We start from the raw sequence: 21,266 nt of genomic DNA on the forward strand, positions 1-21,266 counted from the left end.
TCCGAGCAGCTGCCGCCGGAAATCCGGCCAGGTGGTAATGGTAGCCCCATGGTTTTCGAACCACCTCTTGGCGGCATCCTCTAGTGCGAAATAAACATTCTGCAATTTCCGCTCCTCGTCCCACGCATAAAACACAGCGACCCGGTCGTAGCTGGTCAGCCAGTCCTCAATGTCTTCAAACTTGTCGCCATGGAACGGCGTGGGCATACGCGGAGTATGGCAGATCAGCTACTGGGCACTCACGGGAAGCTGAGTGGTCTGGATTGCCGCTGTAGTGATCGTGGTTCGCTGAGGAGAAAAAAAGAGGACCACTCTCGGGAGCTAAGCCTCTCAAGCGACGGCTCGCCTTGTGCACAGGTCTCGTGTTCTCGTGTCCACGGTGTGTAGATGAGCGTAGGGAGTGCCCAGAGGCTGTTCGTACATGGGATTTACCCGGAAGCTCCACCAAAAATGTCACAGAGGCAGTGGAACTGGTTAAGAAGATTTGCTCACAACTAAGCAAAAGCACCGGCAAGATAAGGCACGGAACCGAGTGCCGGGCGAGCACCGAGAGCGAAGACGACGAGCGCGTACCAGTCTCCCGAGCTCGCCACATGGCGGCGCCAGTAAGATAACATTGCGGCAATATATATAAAGCCAAAGAAGTGCTACGAAGCACCATAAATATTTTGCGCTACCCTTACCTCTTCAAATATGCACTTCATGCTGCAGCATACTAAAAATACCGCGCGTGTGGTGCGCAATGAACGCGTGATCGTTGCATACACGCTCTTGGTACGGGGGCGAAAAGCAACTATTTTAAGAGGCGTATCATGCCATTAGGAGAAATGTTTCCGCCCATAGCGCATACACATTTCAGCCTATGTAAAAATAAAAACATTATATCCGGTTTCCATAGTTTTATCAAATGCGAAGTAGGTGCGCAGCACTGTTTACGCTGCTTTATATTTCATGCATAATACCCTTTGTTATGCTTCGTTTTGCATAAGCATGCAGCAAAATTCAGGAGGCACTGTGCTGAGGATTTGCCCGGCTATTAAAAGGGAAAGACAATCGAAGAAGAAAGAATGTGGGGTGAAACATAGGCACCCATTCGTTGGATGTAAGACTGGTGTTGTGTACAGGCTTCCACTCTCTTGTGGAGCCTGTTATATAGGAGAAACAGGACGCTGTATTAACAAGAGATTACTGGAAAACCAGAACTTGAAAAGTGGCAAGGACAAAACATTCCCGGTCTCACATTGCCATTTATGTGAAACAATGACAAATGAGAAGAAGTGTACTCCTACTCTTGATCAGACTAGGATTTTGTATCGCCACAAAGAAAAGATGACGAGAGAGATAGTTCAATCATATTTTATTTCAACGGACAATAAGTGTGTCAGCAAGCCTACTCTTGCTCTTTCAAGCAAAGAGATGTCTTTTTTTAGTTATTTTTTGTGCAGCAGGTGAACCCAGGGGTTGTTTCACGTCATTGTTTCATTTTCGTCAAATTTGTTTTTATCTGGGCCTTGTAGTGAAGGCTTAGGCATATTTTTGAGTGAACGCTTGTACTGTGGCTTCCTTTTATATTTTCCTTTGTCTTGATGTTCGCGCTGTTTAAATTAGTAATGGAGGTAAGGACAAGCTGCTTCATGACGTGTCGTGCGGCTCGGAGCCGAGGTCCAGGGAGCACCGCGCTTTCACGTCTGCTGTCCGCGATGGCTGAGGAGAGATTGATGCGAGGGGAAAGATGTCGAAGATGCCGAAGTCGAAGACGCTTGAGCGACACATGAGAGCTCATCCCGGAGTAACATGCTCTTGTAAATAAAGGCCTGTGAATGCAGCGACGTCCGCAACTGTGACACGCCACTGGTTGGATCTGTGCGGCCCCTTAGCAAAAAACAGGCACACTAAAAATGTACTTCAAACGCATTGTATTTATTTCGTATTAATTTCGCATTTTTTTGTCCCAATGCCATACAAATATGTTATAAATATACTAGCAGTACAACACTGCATATCTTAATATAAATATGTTTAAAATATGCTTTTCGCCTATTGAGCATATTTCTAACATACTGAAAATGTACTTTCTTCAGCTTGGCAGGGTTCACAAAATCTTCCACCAATAGACTGACAATGTACTTTGAAAGTATTACTAATGTACTTGACCTATTTTTCATGCTGGGAGAAAGTACCCTTGGAATGGATTAAAAATATATGAAAAATAGGATGCGCTCATATTTTTTGGAGCATTACAAATATGTTGCAGTTATATTTTCCAAACCAAGAAAAATATACTAATAATATACTAAAAGCATAAATTTATACCATTCTCGGAATGCACTAAAAATACATGAAAAATGTGATGCGCTCATATTTTTGATGCATTACAAAAATGTTGCAAAAATGCACCAAAAATATAGCTGCCAAATGCTGAAAATATGTCCGACATTTTGAAAACTAGCTACCGAGAAACATAAATGAAGGGCAATACCGACAAACACCTCAATGCGACATTTGTGCCCATTGTCATGACCCTTTTTCATGCTCCTTGGTTGACAGTTTTCAAAAGTCAATGTTACTTAAGCTAACTTACCGTTATTTCCGTCCGTATTTTACCCACCCAGTCTGAATATATGTGACACAACTTCCTTTATATCTTTATTTGAAGCATTTGAGTACAATGACCCACCGTGGTGGTGCTGTGGTTAGGGTGCAAGACTTCTGTGCCCGAGGATGTGGGATCGAATCCTGGCCGCAGCAGCAACTTTTCGATGGAAGTGGAAAGCAAGGCGCCTGAGTGCTGTGCAATGTCAGTGCACATTAAAGAACCCCAGGTGGTCGAAATTTCCAAAGCCCTCCACTATGGGGTCTTTCATAGTACTCGCAGCAAACAATTTCGGCCATATCATATCACACATTAAATCACAATACAGTCCATGGAAAAGAAATACGCCTATGCCACTCAATATCTATTTACAGAGTTTAATTTTCAAGAAACAGTGCTACAATACACCAATATATAGAGTAACAAAACACTGATCTCGTGCTAAACGAAAGCAAGTAGAAAGTCCGGACCGCAGATCTGGATAGGTTCCAAACTTTGGACGCAACGTGGACTGAAAAGGAAGAAAACAAGACACAAATTAAAGTAGGCTTTTTAACATTCCAATTAACAATCCTATACTGCTACAAGAACAAGCTTGAGAAACCAGATGGTTCGTTCCTTCTTAACATGGTTATGAATGATGACAAAACAAAAGTAAAAAAGCTGAGCTGGAGTTGGAAACCGCAATGTCTGAAACGCCGTATTTGAAATGTAGACTATGGCAAAGCCACCAACCTGTAATGGAAACCACAATGGGGCATTGTTTTTTTATCTGATCCTGACATGAATATAATAGTTCCATTTTTCAGAATAAAGGAGTGCGGGTTAGAATCTTGGAAGCATATTTTTTTTTTTTATCAGAGAATGAGAAATGAAACATACTTCCCGTTTATGCATGAGGTTCCATAGCGTGCATCAAAGAAAGGACCGAACACGAGCGCTCGTGTTCTGTCCCTTCTTTAATGTGCACTATGGAACCTCATGTAGATTACCCACTAGCCCGAACCCTGACCCTTCCCGTTTATGATTCTTTACTTGCTTTCTTCAATGCACTCGCTGCATTGTTGAATTTGTGACGCAAAAAACTCTGGACCATAGAGTAAGGTAGGTGGGGAAATTTTGACATCGCATGAACTGAAGAGGAAGGAAACAAGACACAAATTAAAGCCCTCTTTTTAACATTTAAAACAATCAAATACTGTAAGAAAATAATAAATACTGTAAGCTGTAACAAATATAGCAGCCCCTATTTACGCAAAATAAGTGAATAAAATTCTCAAATGCAGCCCAAATCTGGCCAGGTTAGATATACCAGTACCGCCCTTCTAAAAGCCGGTGTCATGATCACAGCTGACCGCATGCTTTCGTTGATTTATAAATGCAAGAATGGACAACTCTCACAAAAAAAAAAAAAGATAAATGTGCCGCTTCTTAACATTCGCATCCACCATAGCTTATGCTACTCCTCACGTTCAGACGACAAGGACGGTCGACTCTGGCAAAAAAACAAGAAAAAAAAAAAAATCTCCGCTTCTTAACGTCCACCCTAATCCATCCTAATTTACAACGAAATTTTGTTTTTACACAGCAGCATTTATATAAAAAAAAAAAAAAAACACTGTTATATTACGAACTTCACTGCATGAACAGTTTGTCTTTTAGCGGTGTAGAAAATACAAAACCCAAGTTTTCAAACCCTTCCCTTTCCGCTTAATCTTGAATGCATGCATTTGTGACTATAATACAAGCGAATTTGGAAGAAACAGCAAACGAAACAAGTAAAGCTTTGGTAACATACAATTGCATACCTCAAAATATCAGTACAGTTGAAATTTTCTGTGGAGCCAAGCTGCTCCAAACAGGTGCTCTACCATTAATTTTACCCACAGAAAACCTTTTGACCAAATTTGGGACATCTCAATCAAAATCCTGACTGACGGCTGGAGGTACAAACATTGCCATCAAAAATTATCATGAGCTTCATGTGTTGATACAACTGCTATGAAATGGGTGCTCCCACTCAATACGAAACCAATTGGCGCTGTGAATGTTTTAACGGTGCCTGAAAGCCTGCAACTGCATTGCAGGTATAATAGGAATGGGATGTGCAAACTTAAAGTCTCTGCAATATAGACCACCAAGTTCAGTTTGATTCTTGTACTATAAGTTCTCAATGGTTTTCTCACATGAATGCAAACTAGCGCCCATGTTGTAAACGTGCCTCGACTCGACGCTCTACCACCAGTGCTTGGAGTGGAGAAAACAGCCACTCCTCCACTTCAGGGCCAATTAGGATTCATGAATCCAACTCGGCATTTCCTCTGACAAGTTCTCTCTCTACTCGAAGCAGCGCAAATGGCGTATGGGGATGAAATTAAGGCGTACTTTTGGCCCGAAAACTGTGTGCTAAAGTAGCACGCTTAGTTTTTCATGTTGAGTCTTCAACAACCTTCGCAAGCAAGTTCGATGTTAAGAGCATAGTGGAACTTGTTTTGTGGGCTAGATGAAAAGGGTGGCTGTGAAAAACTACCAAAAATGCTTTTGCGCCTGGCAACAGTCGCTGCTGGTGACAGAGTTTTATTTGTTTGGTGTGAGATGTTCTCGCCCTTTGCTGCTTTGCCTTTTTTTTTTTATTTCCATGCTTTGACAGACATCAAAATACATTTGAAAAAAAAAAAAAAGTAAAAGCCGGCACTTTCTATGAACATGGCTTTGGCCTTCAGAGGGCTCGGGGGCAAACGGTGAAAACCTGCATGCTGCTTCACAGTGCGTTTCAGCGCATACACACTGAATTCGGAGCCCTAACTGAAAATGTGCTTGAAGAGAATGCCTTTGCTGGCAGTGAATATCCTTCCGTAGGACAAGCACACCAATGCACTCCCTCGACAGTGCCGCGCGTCCGAAGACGCACTACGTACCCTCAGGTGACAGGCAAGCCATTGATGCGTGGGGTGCAGCACAGATGTCCGCACAGCCCCACCGCGCCTTCGGTGCACCCCAGCTTACTGCATGTGACATGCTGTTCCCCCACGACAAGTTTGCCGCCGTTCATCAGACAAGGCGAGCTATGGAAGGAGTGCGCCTCCCCCACAGCTCGAGTCCACCTGCAAGCAAGCTCACCATTTACCGTGAAATGCGCGCCTCAACTCTGCACTCAGTAGGCTCCGAAAAGTTGTTCACTTCATCGGCAACGACTTGAAATGTACCCACACCACAGACGCATAATGCGATAATCAATTACAGTACTGGTACCGGCGGCTGATCACAGTTATAAAAGCTCGGCACGGGCAGCAAGAGGCTACGGCCACACCTGTAAAACTATAACGTGCCAGATGTCCTGGGTCGCTGTCACTTTCAGCCAATGCTTTAGAGAAAGGTTTGGTGCATCCTCGTCATATCCACTTTCGTGAAGTTTGGTATACCGGTAGAACAAAGTCCACACAGCGAGCAAACGATGTGATGTCCTCAGTGTTTACAAGTGGAGTGGTCGAGGAGCGGCGCCAAGGCAGCGGCACTGCGGACTAGAGACTCTTGAGAAAACTCGAGTTCTCTCTGCCACTGTTGGGAGTTATTCGAGTGGAGGTTGTTTTCTGAAACGAAAAACGGGCCTCGGGGGCCGCTTGGAGTAGAAGTTAGAGTGAAGGCGCAGTCGTGAATATGGCGGTAAGACTAACTGCCACATTCACGACATGCCTTCACTGCAACTTCTACTCCAGGCCGCTTGGAGCGGCAGATCTGTTTTTTTTTTCTTTTTTTTTTGCCAGAGTCGACCATCCCTATAGTCTGAACGTGCGGCGTAGCATAAGCTTTGATAACTCTGATCAGCTGCCGGTACCAGTACTGTAATTAATCATCGCATTACACTTTTGTGGCATGGGCACATTTCAAGTCGTCACTGGTAAGCGAAAGTTTCGTGGCTTGCCCTGCGCGATGGCTTCCCCAGACGACGGTGGACTTGCAGGGGAGCAGTGTGTTACATGCAGTAAATTGGGGGAACTGGAGGTGCGGAGAAGCTGTGAGGACATCTGTGCTGCACCCCACGCATCAGTGCCTTGCCCATCGCAGTCGAAGAAGCGCATTCATTTACTCATCCTACAGAGCGATATTTGCAGTCAGCAAAGGGCATGGCTTTTCAAGCAGGTTTTCAATTATGGCTCCGAACTTGTCCGAAAGAGACTGGGCAATCAATGAACAGAAGGGTAAATGAACATCGGGCAGACACAGGCAAAAACCTCCCAAAAGCAGCTTCTCAGCATTTCAATCAGATGGGCCGTAAGGTTATTGAAATTTATTTATTCTCCATGTTGGGCTTTAAATCTTCAAGGGACACAAAATATAGGGTGGCATATCTAATCCATAAATTTAGAAGATTGGAACCAACAGGAGCAAATATTGTTACGTGGAAACTATGTATTTACAGTATATTTACAACAGCCTCAACAAGCATAGCCGCGAGCAGCAACATGGAACCAGGCCCACTTTGTTGTCATCTCCTTGTCCCTTCCAAGAGGCAAGTGAAGGAAACACTTCGTTGTCGTTATCTTGCAACAATATCTTGAAAGAAGCATTAGTATTCCTTAAATATATTTCCTCTCTGCCACAACTAGTCATGACAACAATCCCATAAAGTGTAAATAGTACACTTTATTCATAGCATATGTACATACTCTGTATCCCTGCCCCCCCTCCTGTAATAGCAAAAGCTCCAAGTGTTTTTTCAAACATGTTCGTTTCTCATTACTTCTTACTTTGGTTCCCCCTTGAATCGTTTCAGATAATGCCATGCTTGGCAGGTATAGTATACTCTGATTTGTGGTTATTTTAATTTTTTTTTTGTCCTTCTCTCCCCTTTCCAAAACCTCTTGATAGCTGTTCCCATGCAGCTAGCTGTATTGCTCATCAGGTCCCTTTGGAATGCTTGTCCCTTTCAATGTATGAAGGAGCACTGAACAAGGATAAAAGGGGTACAAGAATGCTGAATTGGGTGAGTTGGTGAGTTTGCATTTGTGCTTGTCTTCTTTGCGCTACGTTTCCTAAAATGTAAAAGGGGTACATCTCAGTTTGCAGGTCGAGCCAACATTTCGACAAGTGGACTTGTCTTCGTCTGGGCAAAGCGATCATCAGTGGCAGGGGTTTAAATACGCTGTTGCTTCCAAAGAAGAAAAGCTGTGGAGGTGAAAGTGGGTGAGAATAAAGCAGGTGAAGGAGTGGGGAGGGGAGGATGGGTGAGAAGATGAGAAGAAAGTAGGTCATGGAGTGAACAAAAAAAAACATCTTCAGTATGTATTTCTCAGCCTGGAACCAGGGATCCTGTGGCCAGCAAAAGAAGTAAAACAGCATACCAGGAAAAACTACAATACCGGGTAGATGATTAGTCACCACTTAAGAGAATCCCTTAAGTATATTCCCTATGCAATATAACTATTCGTGGAAACAATCCCACATAGCGTTAATTGTACAGTTTATTCACTACGCATGTACACTCTATTCCCTTCTGCAATAGCATAAGCTGTACATGCTTCTCCAAACACATTTCCCCCTTATCACTTGTTGCTTGAGTTTGTCCTCAAACTTTTTCTTTGCCCTTTGCAAAGCCTGTCCCTTTGTCAGGTGTATCTGCACCAAACCCTCTTAAGTGGTGACACATCATCTACCCGGTATTTTAGTTTTTCCTGGTATGCTGCTTTTACTTCTTTTGCAGGCCACCACAAGATCCCTGGTTCCAGGCTGAGAAATACATACTGAAGATTTATTTATTTTTTCACTGCATGACCTACTTCCTTCTCACCCATCCTCCCCTCCACACTCCTTCACCTAAAGCCCCTCAATAAACTAAAAGTAGCGCCAATATGTGAAGTTTGCCGCCCGCCTCCTCTCCTGCGCTCTCCTTCGTCGTTCGACCTTCTCATTGGCCGAGCGCCGTCACGTGCGCGCGCGCGCTTTTTTTTTGCTGGGCGTGCAGCTTCCTCCTCTCCAGCGGGGCGGGCAGCGCGCGCGCGGCACATATCGCCGTGTGTTTTGCTGCCACGCGGACTGCTACTAAATCGTTCCCGCTGGCTATTTAATTTTTTTTCAAGCATGTTGCGCTCTTTGGCCGGCGGCTGATAGAAGCACGGTGGTGAAGGCGAGTTCAACCAATGCAGACATCGCGTACAAATGGTGTCACGCACTGACAGTTGAAAACGGAACCGTTTCAGCGCAAAATATAAAAACAAAACTGCTACCACGCTTCTCAAGTTTCACGGTAGCTTACAATTCAGTCCAACCTGCAAAGAAACCACACAGACTGCAGCTTCCGCAGCCTAGTTAATTTTTTTTCAAGCATGTTGCGCACTTTTGTCAACGGCTGACGGACTCAAGGAGGTGAAGGCGAGTTAAATCGTCGCCAAAATCGTGTACGTATGGTGACACACCATGGCAGCTGAACACGGCACCGTCTCAACGCCAAATATAAAAAAAATAACTGCTACCTCCCTCCCCAAGTTTACCGGTAGCTCACAAGTCAATCAAAGCTGCAAAGACTCCACACAGACTGCAGCTTCCGCCGCCTATAGTTAATTTGATCTGCAGCTGAAGTTGAATATACATGGAAGACAGCTGCTGCCACACTTCTCAAGTTTACCGGCAGCTCGCAATCCAGTCAACGCTGCAAAGAAACCATACACAGACTGTTCCAAAATTGTTCCTGTCCGCCGCCTAGTTACAATTTTTATAAAGCATTCCGCTGAGTGGCCAAATGTGACGAACTACGGACACACGGAGATGACGGCGAGTTGAACGAACGCCGAAATCGCGTATATGTGGTGTATGACACTCACAGCTGAAACTATTCTGGCGGGAAATCCCTGTCAAAATTCGGTAATTATGTTTCAGCAGTGAGTAACATTTTAACCTGAACACATTGCGACAAAATGCAAGGCTCTGGTGAGACCCGGCGCACGGCCGGCTCGATCGGCGCTGTTCGAGACGGCTGTGAAGGGCGCCTGCTCCGGAGAACGCGCGCTAGTCGCGCACCCCGTAGGTGGAGCCACGGTCGAAATGCGAGAGGAGGAGCGGCGCCGCCGGAGGAGGAGGAGAGAGGAGATGGCGCTACTTTTAGTTTATTGAGGGGCTTTACCTTCACCTACTTTCTTCTCACCCACTTTCCCCTCCTAATCTTTTCTTCTTCGAAAGCAAAAGAATATTTAAACCCTTGCCAGTGATAATCACTTTGCCCAGACGAAAACAAGTCCACTTGTCGAAAAGTTGGCTCGACCTGTGAACTGAGGCGCACCCCTTTTACCCTTGTTCAGTACTTCTTCATACCGGGTAAACCATCTTCCTTTCGTTCTACCTGTCCCCTTTCAAGAAACACGTGTCAGCATCGAACCTGCTTTAGGTGCTGACAATCGTTTACTTTGCATATTAAATTTTCTTGCTGCTGCTGCTTTTCTTTTTTTTTTCTTTTTTTTTTCATGCGATGATGAAAGCACTGGTTCCATGCTCACAGAAATTCATACCCAAGGAAACATTCTTTCACTTCTCGCCCTGCTTCTTTCTCCCCCCCCCCCCCCCCTCCCTAGATTGTCTTCTTCGGAAGCAAAACCGTATTTAAAACCTCCACTAGTAATTGTGCTGCCCAGACGAAGACAAGTCCCCTTGTCGAAATGTTGGCTCGGCTTGCTAACTGAGGCTCCCCCTCTACACTTGTTCAGTGCTCTTTCATCCTACAAGCGAATTCCCTACCTTGATCTAATAGATGTGCCACCTTCATGGTCCCAACAGCGCAACAAACATTGTTTAGACTTGATGTTAAACTCTTCTGTTCATAGTAAAACTGAAGGTGTATCTGGGCTGATTAGATTTCTTACTGCTTAGACTGTGCAGCTCTGTCAGGTCAATTTTCAGTGCCCCAATGAGGCATTTACACTACCCAACTTGACACACAGTACTTTCTGAGAGAATAATGCTTAGCAACGGGTATAAAAAAATAATGCAGAATAGGTGCCTCTTATAAAGGGCTACAGGTTAACTTAATTTTCATTGCATCAGTTGATCAACACTTACAGGACAGCAAAAACACTCAGTACCTCCAGTATTTCCTGCTGCTGCACCAGCCATCCCAGAAGTATTGAAGACGTCAACAAGTTCTGGCAACTCTATAAAACAACAGAACATAACAGAAAGAAAACATGAGCAACACTGCACATTGGAGCTTCAGATGGGTGAAGTTTAAATTTCGCAAACTTATTTAGCTGCCGACAGCACAGAGCAACACAAAGATGCTACTCAGCTAGAAATCATTTGCACTATGTCGTGCAGCAACCAACAATGCTACTGAGTAAAACTTATTTGCCTTTGTCTGGGCCTTAGAAAATAACCTTCTTTTTTTTTTTTCCATTTGCTCCTGCACAAGGTCTGCAGACATAATCAGAAAGGTATCACTTGCAGAGTTTAGAAATCGTCCTTGAGGTGGCACCACAAAAGGCAGCTATGTATTGTACAACCAACGCCGAATGAGCTACCACTGCACAGCACCAACTATAAGATTGGAATGCAAGGAGGCAGTGTCCATATTCCAGTGTACATAAAGCAATACCTACAGGAAGAAGGTGTGCCTACATACGCACCCGCCAGCTGCTCGGTTAAATGGACTCACTTGCTCAAAATAATGCGCAATGGTCTCAACTGCCTCAGATGAAACAGACAAAGCGAGCACTCAGATTAAAATATTCAAGGTGCATTCTGAATGAGTGAGCCCAAGAAAATTTGCACTTTTCTTTCTAGATGCAAGATTTCTGGTTCCCAATTAAACGAAAATGTTCGTACTCTAAAAAAGTAGTCGCATACAGTGCTAAGTCTGAGCGACAAGCACTGTATCGCAACAGTGCTCAGATAACATTTTAGCGCACATTATTTGGATTACATAACTGGTATCAAAGCCTCCCTTGACCTTCACCCACTGGAAATTCCGACGGAAAATTGCACAACTTTGTCCTCATTGACCAAACTTGCTCTTAGAGTTGCCACTAGGCACTTCTTGTTGCCATTATAATTCAATGAGCGTTCAGCGTCTTCATGGTCACACTGATGCTTTCAACAGGTCCTTTTTTCCTAGACCAATTGCAGCATGGAATAAATTATCCGAATCAATAGCCTCCAAGCATGACATTTAAATTTACGGCTATACTTGCTGCCGATCTAAACAAACAACTACAATGGTTTCCTTTCTGTGCAATTTTTATTCTTTCGAGTTTATGTGATTGTGGTCTATGTTGCATTTGTTTTTGCTTTTATACTGCCATAGTCTGTTTTAGGAGTTTTTGAATTGTGCTCAGGTACAATTTATGGTATTCTTGTATTGCTGTTGTATTACTGCATTGTAGTGCCTGTTCTCGTTTTTCATTTCCTGACCGCTGATACGTATGTTATCGATCCCCCCCCCCCCCAATGTAATACCCCACTTGGGGCCTTTAAGGGATAGAAAAGGATGATGATAATGATGATGAGACAGACTATTTGGCTGGCAGAAAATGTCTGCTCCTTTCCAGCTCTTCAACACAGTAGAGTACCTAGAAGTATTTGCTAGTCTGCCGTCCGAGCGGGGTTCTCTATGGAACCGGTTGGCCGCTTCCCGGATGAAAGCGCAGGGGGCGCTGTACGCATTCGGAGCGTGGTCGCGTTGTGTACGTGGTGCTGTGGCGGTTGTGCCGTACTGCGAATCTGCGCCGCGCTGATCCGTTGGTGCCGTGACAAGGCTCGTGCACCACGTGCACTTTTTTCGCTCGCGAGCCGGAATGCGCGCAAATTAGCTAGCATGTGTGCAAGTGTGCCTTTTTTATCGATATGTGATCGCGTCATGTTTAGAAAACGGGGTAAGCGTGATAGCACGTGTTTCTTGGCGGGTGCAAGACCGGGTAGCGCTCGTGCAAGGTGAGATGTTCTCTCTTCAGGACACGGAAAGACGCAGGGAAGAGGCAAGAGTGGGAGCGCAACATCAAGCGTGGCGGCAAAGGCAATAACATTGTTTATTGTCTCAGCTAGGGCATAAAAGAATATGCAAAACGAAAATTAAAAGGCGTAATAAATGAAAGAAAATAGGCTGGATGTGTTCTAATAAAATTCAAGAGAGAACGATGATACGGCCCTCGCGTGCAAGCAATGTACGAAGATGGGTTGCTCGGTGAAGGCCCACTGCCGTCAGGTGCCGATATTGTCGGCTTCAGTGGCGGGCAAACCCACAAGTGGTGAATATCTTCCTCATTATTTTGTGAGTTGCAGACAGGAAATCCTGGACGTTGATATAAATATCGGTATATATAAATATCGGATGATCCGGATTGGGGTTGCCCTTGTAACACGAATAAGCTAGTGTCGACGTTTGTGAGCGACACTTTTAAACCCTGCTTTATTGAGCGAAGTTTTAAGACATGTAAAGGTAATTGAGATTCCACGGGATGTTACGCAACTCACGAAGGATGCCATCTCAACGCTGTTTCCTGACACTCCAAAATACTTGTTGAAACCCCTGCCTCTCAAGAGAAAGGAGCGCAACTTGTACGAGCAAAAACAGTCAGCAGGGAGACCTGAAGAGAAAGAAAAAAAGTGCACTGATCCTGAAGCATCAGTGGAGCCAGTTGAAGAATACAGCGGTGGTGGATAGTGTGACGTGAGCCTGCTCCAGGAATGCAGAACGCTGCATGCCACCGCCACTGGGGACAAATGTCGATCTTTCTGATGTTGAACAATGAACATTCGCATAGTGCCACTCAAGCGAGGACGAATCTCCGGAGGCAATTGCCATCGGCGAGTTCTGTTCCATCGCAGTGGTGAAGCTGCCATGAATGCTGCTGTGTGCATTCGAGGAAACAAAGTCAAGGAGATAGCTGTAAAGTCGACAGAAGAGGTAATTAATCTTATTCAGGACATTGCAAAACTCAGCTTGTGTCCTGGCAGCGGATTGAAGCCTATTACCAAGACCTTTCCCACCTACAATGGGCGTTGCTTAATTTGCGACGAACTGTACCATTATTTCTGATGCAACATGCATATAGCCTGCAAATACTTGCGAAAGTTAACTCAGAACACCCTGTCAAGAAAAAGAAAAAATTAAGAAACAGACCTCTATGTCTCGAGCAGTTTGTCGTACGAAGGACAAGGTGGCAAAGCTGGTAAAAGCTCTCGGTGAAATGAAAAATGAAAATGAACACCTTCAAGGACAGAGTTTGAAAGAAGTGTTAGTGCCCTTCCTCTCAACTAACAGCTGGCTGTTAAAATATGTTTTAGAGGTTGCAAAACGGAAGTCAAAAAAAGTGATGGCATATTCTGATGAGTGGCTACTAGGCTTCCTAAGTACCAAAGAATGCCTATCAGCAGTTTGCCTGAAGCGCGGTGCGATTTGAAGGGCTCGGGTTCCCATCTTGCGTGCTTTAATTGTGCATGCATCCGAAAGTTTCTAGTTCTACATACGTGTTATAACTTAGCTAAACGTCCGAAGAAGTTAAGATGAAACTATAGTGTGAATGAAAACGCCGGCGACCGCGCTCTGTTGCTCGCACACATGGTCCTTGGAGCCTAGAATGTGCGTCTAGTATAGTTCTCCATGCAAGCGCAATTGTTTGCACAAAATCCTCAGAAGTCTTCATTACAATACGGCACGTCGGTAGCTTCAGCAGGATAATAGGGTATAAAAAGCAGCTTCGTTTCTACATCGGCTCAGGGGCATGCGCGCAAAACTTCGCTCACGAAAAAAAAAAAAGTCGCATCCGTGGTTATGCCAACAACTCGACTGCGAATTCAATATTACGACTAACCTGAAATCAAAGACTAAAGAGCGGCATCGCATGTACAAGGCACCTGACAATGAGCATGTAGCGAATGCATTTCGAAGCGCACGGGCGCGCGCGTCGTCTGCTCCGTCAGCAGTGGCGCACTCCGGTTCACCGCAGCGCCACCGCGGCGATCATTCAGCGGCAGCCCCCGCCGCGGCCGGCGGACGACAGACTAGCAATATTTCTAGGGACCCTAAACACAGTAAAGGCTATGTGAACGCATAACTTTTTCTATCACGCAAACAAGACAGGCAGTCTTGTGCTCGTGCCAATAACTTTGGCATGTAATTATGCGACATAGTACAGCTAGAAGCAATATAAGAGAACACAGGAGCACGTGGCCTCCACACTTTGCAAAGTGCTGCCACCGACATGTGATCAGAATCAGCAGTAAAGGCGCACGCAAAGTAAGCTTGGACGGCTCCTTTTTCCGAGGATGCCCTTTACATTATTTCTTTAAACAAAGAAATAAGTGGTCAGTGGTACCATATACTCATGGATTGACCCATAATTTGATGAAGATTGGACACAGACATGGCATCCGGATTGTGTCCTGCGACATAAAACAGAGCCAAAGGCAAGTTTGCTCGAGTGAATAACCAGGGCCGGCTTGCACGATAAAGTCCGAGCTAAGTCCAGACTTAAATGGTGTCTTTAGACAGACCAAGCTTATTTAAGACGGCTCGTGTTCCGAACGTCGAACGCTTCGGGTTCATGTTCACCAGAGTGGCTTCCCAGAACGGCCTCAGCAGCCACTTGGAGCATTTTTTCTTCGTAACACAATCTTAAGCCGCACAAAGCAATGGCACGGATTTTACACAACGCAAAATTGACGGAATGTGTACATCTTACAGCAGGGACAGTGCCAGCGCATCCCTGTTTTTCCCTAATTTCTCTACTTAGACACCTGGCGTACTTGTGTCTTAACCAAGACAGCGCTAGAGTCGTAATCATACAAGCGACTTATTCAAGTCAGGACTGAAGCCAGGTCTCGACTCCAGTCTTAAGCGGCCATGCTAGTGGCTTATTCTTTAGACTCCAGTTAAGTCTGGACTTAGCTAAGACAGTCGTAAGATTGTTTTGTGCAAGCGGGCCCAGGAGTTTAAGTCTAGATGCCAAACTGCGCACCAGACAAGGAACTCCGATTGTATCCAGGGGATTGTCTACCAGATTCCCTTACATTGTGGGAAGCAATACATTGATTAAAACTTCCTGCTGGGCGAGTTGGTAGTTCATCTTGATGCAGGGTTGTTTTTTTTTTAGCGCAAGTGTCTCGCCTTTCTTGTCTTTGTTTGCGCTAAAAAAAAAAAAAAAAACCTACATCAAGCAGTACATTGGACAAACAGGAAGATTCATTAACGACAAAATTAGAGAGCACGCTGCAGCAATATCGGAGAAGTCAGACACCAACCTCGCAGTGCACTGCAGAGGCTGCTTTATTTGTATTTGCAAAGACCAAAAATGTCCAGCTGACCTTCACAATGTGAAGGTTTTGAGAAGGAATCAGGACAGGTTAACAAGGGAAATTTTCGAAGCACGTGCAATCAGGAGCTCGGAAGACCAGTGTGTTACCACGCCTTCAGTGGTACTGTTGAAAAAGGAATCAGATTACGCTTGTTGGCAGGATGTTAAAGATAAGGAATAAGTTAGCTGCAGAGGTAAAGTGAAAGGAGAAAAGATGCGCAAGTTCAGATCAATATAGTTGTCAGTGCAGCGTTGTCCTTGTGTCTGTGTGCGCTTCTTCGGTTTTGTTCCCCTGCTCTGCTGCCTCCTTCCAAGATGTTACACCAATTAGCTCAACATTCTACTCTATTATTGTTCAACTGAGTGATTTCATGTGAAAACTAAAGCCTTGAATGTACACGGCATTGCGCTCCACTGTTTAGGGCATTTAAAAGGCAATAGATGAGAAATGTATGTGACAGTCAAGCACAGCAAAACTGAACATGCCGCGCCTACATTTCTTGCCATCACTCCCTTGTGTTTCGCCCTGCAGCTCGGAAATTTCTTTCTTTCCCTACTTCTTGCTACGCTTTTCCTCTCTTTTACTTCTGAGTGAACTGCACCACCTTCCTTCCATATTCATAGCCACCTTTACTTTTTTATCCTATGCACTGCATTCTTTCCTTCACGGTTCTAAGGCTTATGTAAAGTTGGCTCCTTAGTGTTGGTGAGCCTGATGATAAAGCCATTAAAAAAGCAGTTTTGCATTTTTTTTTATATCTGCCCTTCGATTCTAAGTAGTGCGTGTGCAGTGATGTAATTTCAAGGGAAGTACATCCCCGTGGCCAGGTGCACTTTACGACAACTGATTGTTGCCAAAAATGTTTTTACCATTTAGGCAAAAGATGTCACTTATGGAAGAGGAACTGGGACTTCAGTTTCATTTTACTATATCCGAGTTTACTATAGTGGGGTTCCACTGTATTAGCACTGCGCTGCGCGTTCGTTTATTGTTAGTTTCGCTGAGCTGAGACAGTGCACTCTTAGACAGGCCCTCCAATGGTTAACCGGCTTCAAGACATAGCAATAAATGAACCAGCTGTGAATGGACCCCTTTCTAAGTCAAGCCAGAGCTTTGAAATCAATACTGGGTTGCAGGCAGTCACAAATTTGCAGTGATGGCAGATAGGACTGGGACAGGCATTGAAAAACATTCCTCATCATATGTCTAATTCTGCACATGCACCATGCCAATCATTTAATGTGCCAGAGAGCGCCATGTAATGATTGATCACAGGCCTTTAATTGTGACACTCAATTGTACCGTGAAAATCCTTCCCCAGTTACAAAAGTAATCATTAGCTGTAACATGACCTGTAGAAATTGGCACAGAGAGCTGAGGCTGTGTGATCACTACATGCATAATATGATGCTGCATTCCCAGGCCATTAAAATTGCAAACAAGCCATTCATTTCTCCAGTAGACACAATATGAAAACTTTTTGACTGATTTTAACTCTTATTTATGTGGAGGATCATAATATTGCAAAAGTGTATTTAAATTGCCAATGACAATTTTTTATTCAATATGAGTTATGCATAGATAAGCCTTCTAATTACTTCAACATAGCCAAAAACATGTAGTTGCTTACCTTTTGATCTAATTCCAGCCTAAGATGCTGTCTCCCCTTTTCCTTTTCCTGGCTTCTATTATACAAAAAAGAAACACCATAATTTTTTTTTTTAAAATGAGGCTTAACTGCTTAAACACAAACAATTTAGAACTGATTCCTAGCTTTTAACAAGCAGCAGCCATTCATCAATAAGAGGCCTGGAGGAATGTAAGAGACTAATGGTATAATGAAGAATGCAATTTGAACATTATTTTCAATAGCAAGCTGTGGTACTTAAGAGAATAGTGAAAGCTTAGCATCAACACTAAGGCAACAGGTGATGCCACCAAGCTGCCCATTAAGGCTCAGAAAAATAATTTATTTTGCCAATGTACTGCATGTCAAACTCGCTGAAATTGGTGTGCCAGACTTACTAAATAACATAAAAAGCTTTCTGCTGAATAATTTGACAATCTACCAGCTCCAAGATGCTGTGGAGCTGGCCGATACACATGGGGTTCACGACCACCCTGTACAGGATTTCTGGCTCAAACAGGCTTCTGCAGCACACTGCTAACTCGAATAAGGAAGTTGCTACATGATGATCTTAAAACATATCTTAATGGCCCGCAGATCTATTTAATTTCTGACTCTGTCTCAGGGATTAGATTGCAAACGTAAGCATTTTATGCTGTTGTCAAAGAAGGAAAACAATACATTTTTACAGAAATCTAAAAAGCAATACAAAACATTTTCTCATTATGGCCTATAACACACGAATGGAAGGTACAGAAGACAGAAACCTTGCTGGTCTTCAGTCGATGGGCATCACCATATCCCTCCTCTTCCTCAAGCATTGCATTCAGTAATATTTCCAGATTGCTGCGCACAGCTAGGAAGAAGAAAACCTATTAGCAGACATTCTCATACCCGTCTTTGCTTCACTCTATATTATGGCTTGTGAATGACATCACTTGCCTTAACATACAAATGGCACAGTTCAAAATTGAGCTCTTGCTCTGAAAAAGCAATGACTACGTTCATATTTGTTTTTACATATCGAACACCCTGGGCGGGGACACTTATATCCCCACCCACGGTGTCCGATATGCAAGAACAAAAATGTTGAAGCCGACATTCACCACTTGCTGTGGGACTGCCCAGCACTGAAATTGACACGAATCCGGCACTTGGCGATAGCTAGCCTACCAGCAAACAATCCTGCCTGGTATATCACCTGGACGGAGGGACATCATGCTCACTCCTTCACTTCATAAAATCACCCAACCTTTTTCCATTAATTTAATCATTTCTTCATTCTTCATCTCATACCCTACTGATGCCCTTAGGCAGTAAATATCGTTAAAAAAAAAAAAAAAAAAACAGACGGCACAAGCAGGCAATGTACTTTCCGGTTCTAACCAAAAAACATTGATAAACATTCGCCGGTAAAAAAATTACGGCATCTGAAAAACCCAATAACGCCGGTTTTTGGTATCTAGGACCAGTTCTTGACGAAAAACTTTCCTCTTCCGTCCCTTCAGAGTACAGAAACAAGCATAAAGTATTTTAACCATGGCTCCACTTGTTTACGTCACTGCAAAATCCGGACACTGCGATATGTGCCAAAAGTCTTTCTGTGGCGTGACATGGTATTTTTTTCTCCCTTAATGCCAACGTTGGGAAAAAAAAAATTACTGCACTGTCGACATGTTGAGTACTACGTGCATGCCCCTTCTCCCCAAGGAGGGCCGTAAATATAAATAACCAAAGAACCTGGGAGACCCTGCACAGCTCTGACCCTGAGACCCAGCTGGGCGCGATCAACCTGACCGAAGAACAACGCGCACCAGCCAGCATCCGAGGCGAAGCGCCAGACGCGGGTGGAGGAGATACGCGGAGTCTATTCCTCCTTCTTGATAAACATGCATGCATACCGCCACAGCGAAATAGCAACGCTATCTGGCTCAATGCAAGGGCGCCAGTTCTACATCTGCAAAAAATACAATAACAGTTTGTATACTTACGGCTGGACTTGACAGCCTGCGCGACGAACAGCTTTGATGAGCCAGTTGCCCGCCGTTTTTTATCCTCTCGAGCCAGGCAACGTTTATCCGATTGACCTTCTGTGAAGGGCCGCTGAACGTCGGCAAGGTTTTTGAGTTACGTTTGACGACTGCGTCGTGCCCCTGAATTACATTAACATACTCTACAGCAAAAGACTCATCGGGAAATTGGAACAGCGCGAACTTGAACAAGGTATCACATGTCACCAATGGATCCCAAAATGGCCTAATCGCACGTGTGTCGCACCCGCCACCTATAAGGAGTAAATAATGTTTCTGTCTCTTCTTTTAGTAGTAACTCACACAATTTAGCCCAAATATAGCCCTTGTTATTCTATTTTAACGATCTTTTTCCTCATTTATTTTTTTTTTCACTTATGACATCTTTTTACCATGTATACAAGCATGGCCTCCGAGATCACCAAACGGTGATCTCGGAGGCCGTAATACAAGCAACCTTTTTATGTATTTATTTTTCAAATTTTATAGGCCTACACGACACATTTTTGTCTCGCTTGACATTGACACACACAATGTTCTTACACAGCTCCTTCTGCATCTGCTTTTGTGTCTGCTTAGGTTTTGTAACGCACCATAATGTGTACAGCTTCATATACAAAGGCGTAACAATTTCATTATCAACTCCATTCTTATTTTATTTTTATTTTTTTGTCAATTAGCGGTCGCCGTCGTCAGACAAGTCGTACTGCATGTTGCTCCTTTTGCCCGGAAGTTAACGAAGAACTCGTCCGCAGCGTTATGAGGACGATTGTTCGAGAGGATAATTCGGCTTTCTCGCTGTCTCGGCATCATTTCACTAGAACTGCTAGCTGAGAGGCGCGCACGACCACAAAACATCAGTCATGATGTATGTGCACCCCTCGAATGTATTCAGGAAAACAAAAGGGACGCAGGAGGTTTAGGAGGTATGATCTAGTCCTGAAAGTGGTATACGTGAGTCCCTCTTAATCACTTGAGTAAGAGACAGAGAAGATCGGCATCGTGGCCATCGTGGCCACGGACGTTCCGCCACGCTACGCTCTGTGGCCATTTCAACGTGTCAGCAAACACATCGCAAGACATCGTCGCTGCCGTATTCAGCTGATTGTAGTACATATGTGAAAGAGCATATGTGTGATCCGTACTAAGCTCGCCATACGTGTCTGACACGACGTCCCGTATATTTGCTTGTGTTATATACGTGATCGGGATTGGGGCAGGGGGTCGGTAGAACACTGCATGGGAACGGGCCGCGGGCCGGGGCTTTCTGTGTATACAGCTTCTTTCGGAAATGAAGGAAACCTGCCGCTGAATTTGGTCCAGTGATTTATTTGACGCCGAATAAAAGAAAGCGTATTGTAGACAAAGGAGTAAAATGTCTTCCCAAAACTCTCTCAAAGAAACCTTTGCTTCTACAGATACTACTGCCCTTAATTCTCTGTTGAGAATATTATTACTGTAAGTTTCTTTTTTTTTTTTTTTGTCTCATCTTGGCTTATTTTTATGTACTGGCGGTAAGCAGTACATTTTTAAGGCGCCTGCGCATGCAGACTTTGTCGGGCCTGGGGCGGGCCTATATTGGAAACGCGGGCCAGGTACGCGCCTGGTTCATGTGTGCATGGGCTCGGCCTTTAAACGGTGGGCATGGGCCGGGCCCGGACCGGAAAATCAGGTGCAGTGCTCTAATCATGGGGTCGAGCGTGTGTTAATGCTGGAAGCACGTAGAGCATGAAAGCTTGCA

The 21,266-nt window shown here is 44.4% G+C and overlaps 1 long non-coding RNA gene across 2 annotated transcripts; it reads right to left on the reverse strand.

The window, feature by feature from the left end:
• Positions 1-2,956: 2,956 nt before the first annotated feature.
• On the reverse strand, positions 2,957-19,783 carry LOC146174939 (uncharacterized). 2 transcript variants are annotated; one of them, XR_014702031.1, is made up of 5 exons: positions 19,487-19,783; positions 18,263-18,351; positions 17,499-17,550; positions 10,663-10,731; positions 2,957-3,104 (listed from the first exon to the last, which is right to left on the reverse strand). It is a non-coding gene; the product is annotated as an uncharacterized LOC146174939 (long non-coding RNA). The 2 variants fall into 2 exon arrangements; XR_014702030.1 differs by having other exon boundaries at positions 17,499-17,553; positions 19,487-19,782.
• Positions 19,784-21,266: the final 1,483 nt, after the last annotated feature.

This window comes from Amblyomma maculatum, chromosome 11 (assembly GCF_055883805.1).
Source record: "Amblyomma maculatum isolate TAMU_Amacu chromosome 11, ASM5588380v1, whole genome shotgun sequence".
Lineage (NCBI taxonomy): Eukaryota > Metazoa > Arthropoda > Arachnida > Ixodida > Ixodidae > Amblyomma > Amblyomma maculatum.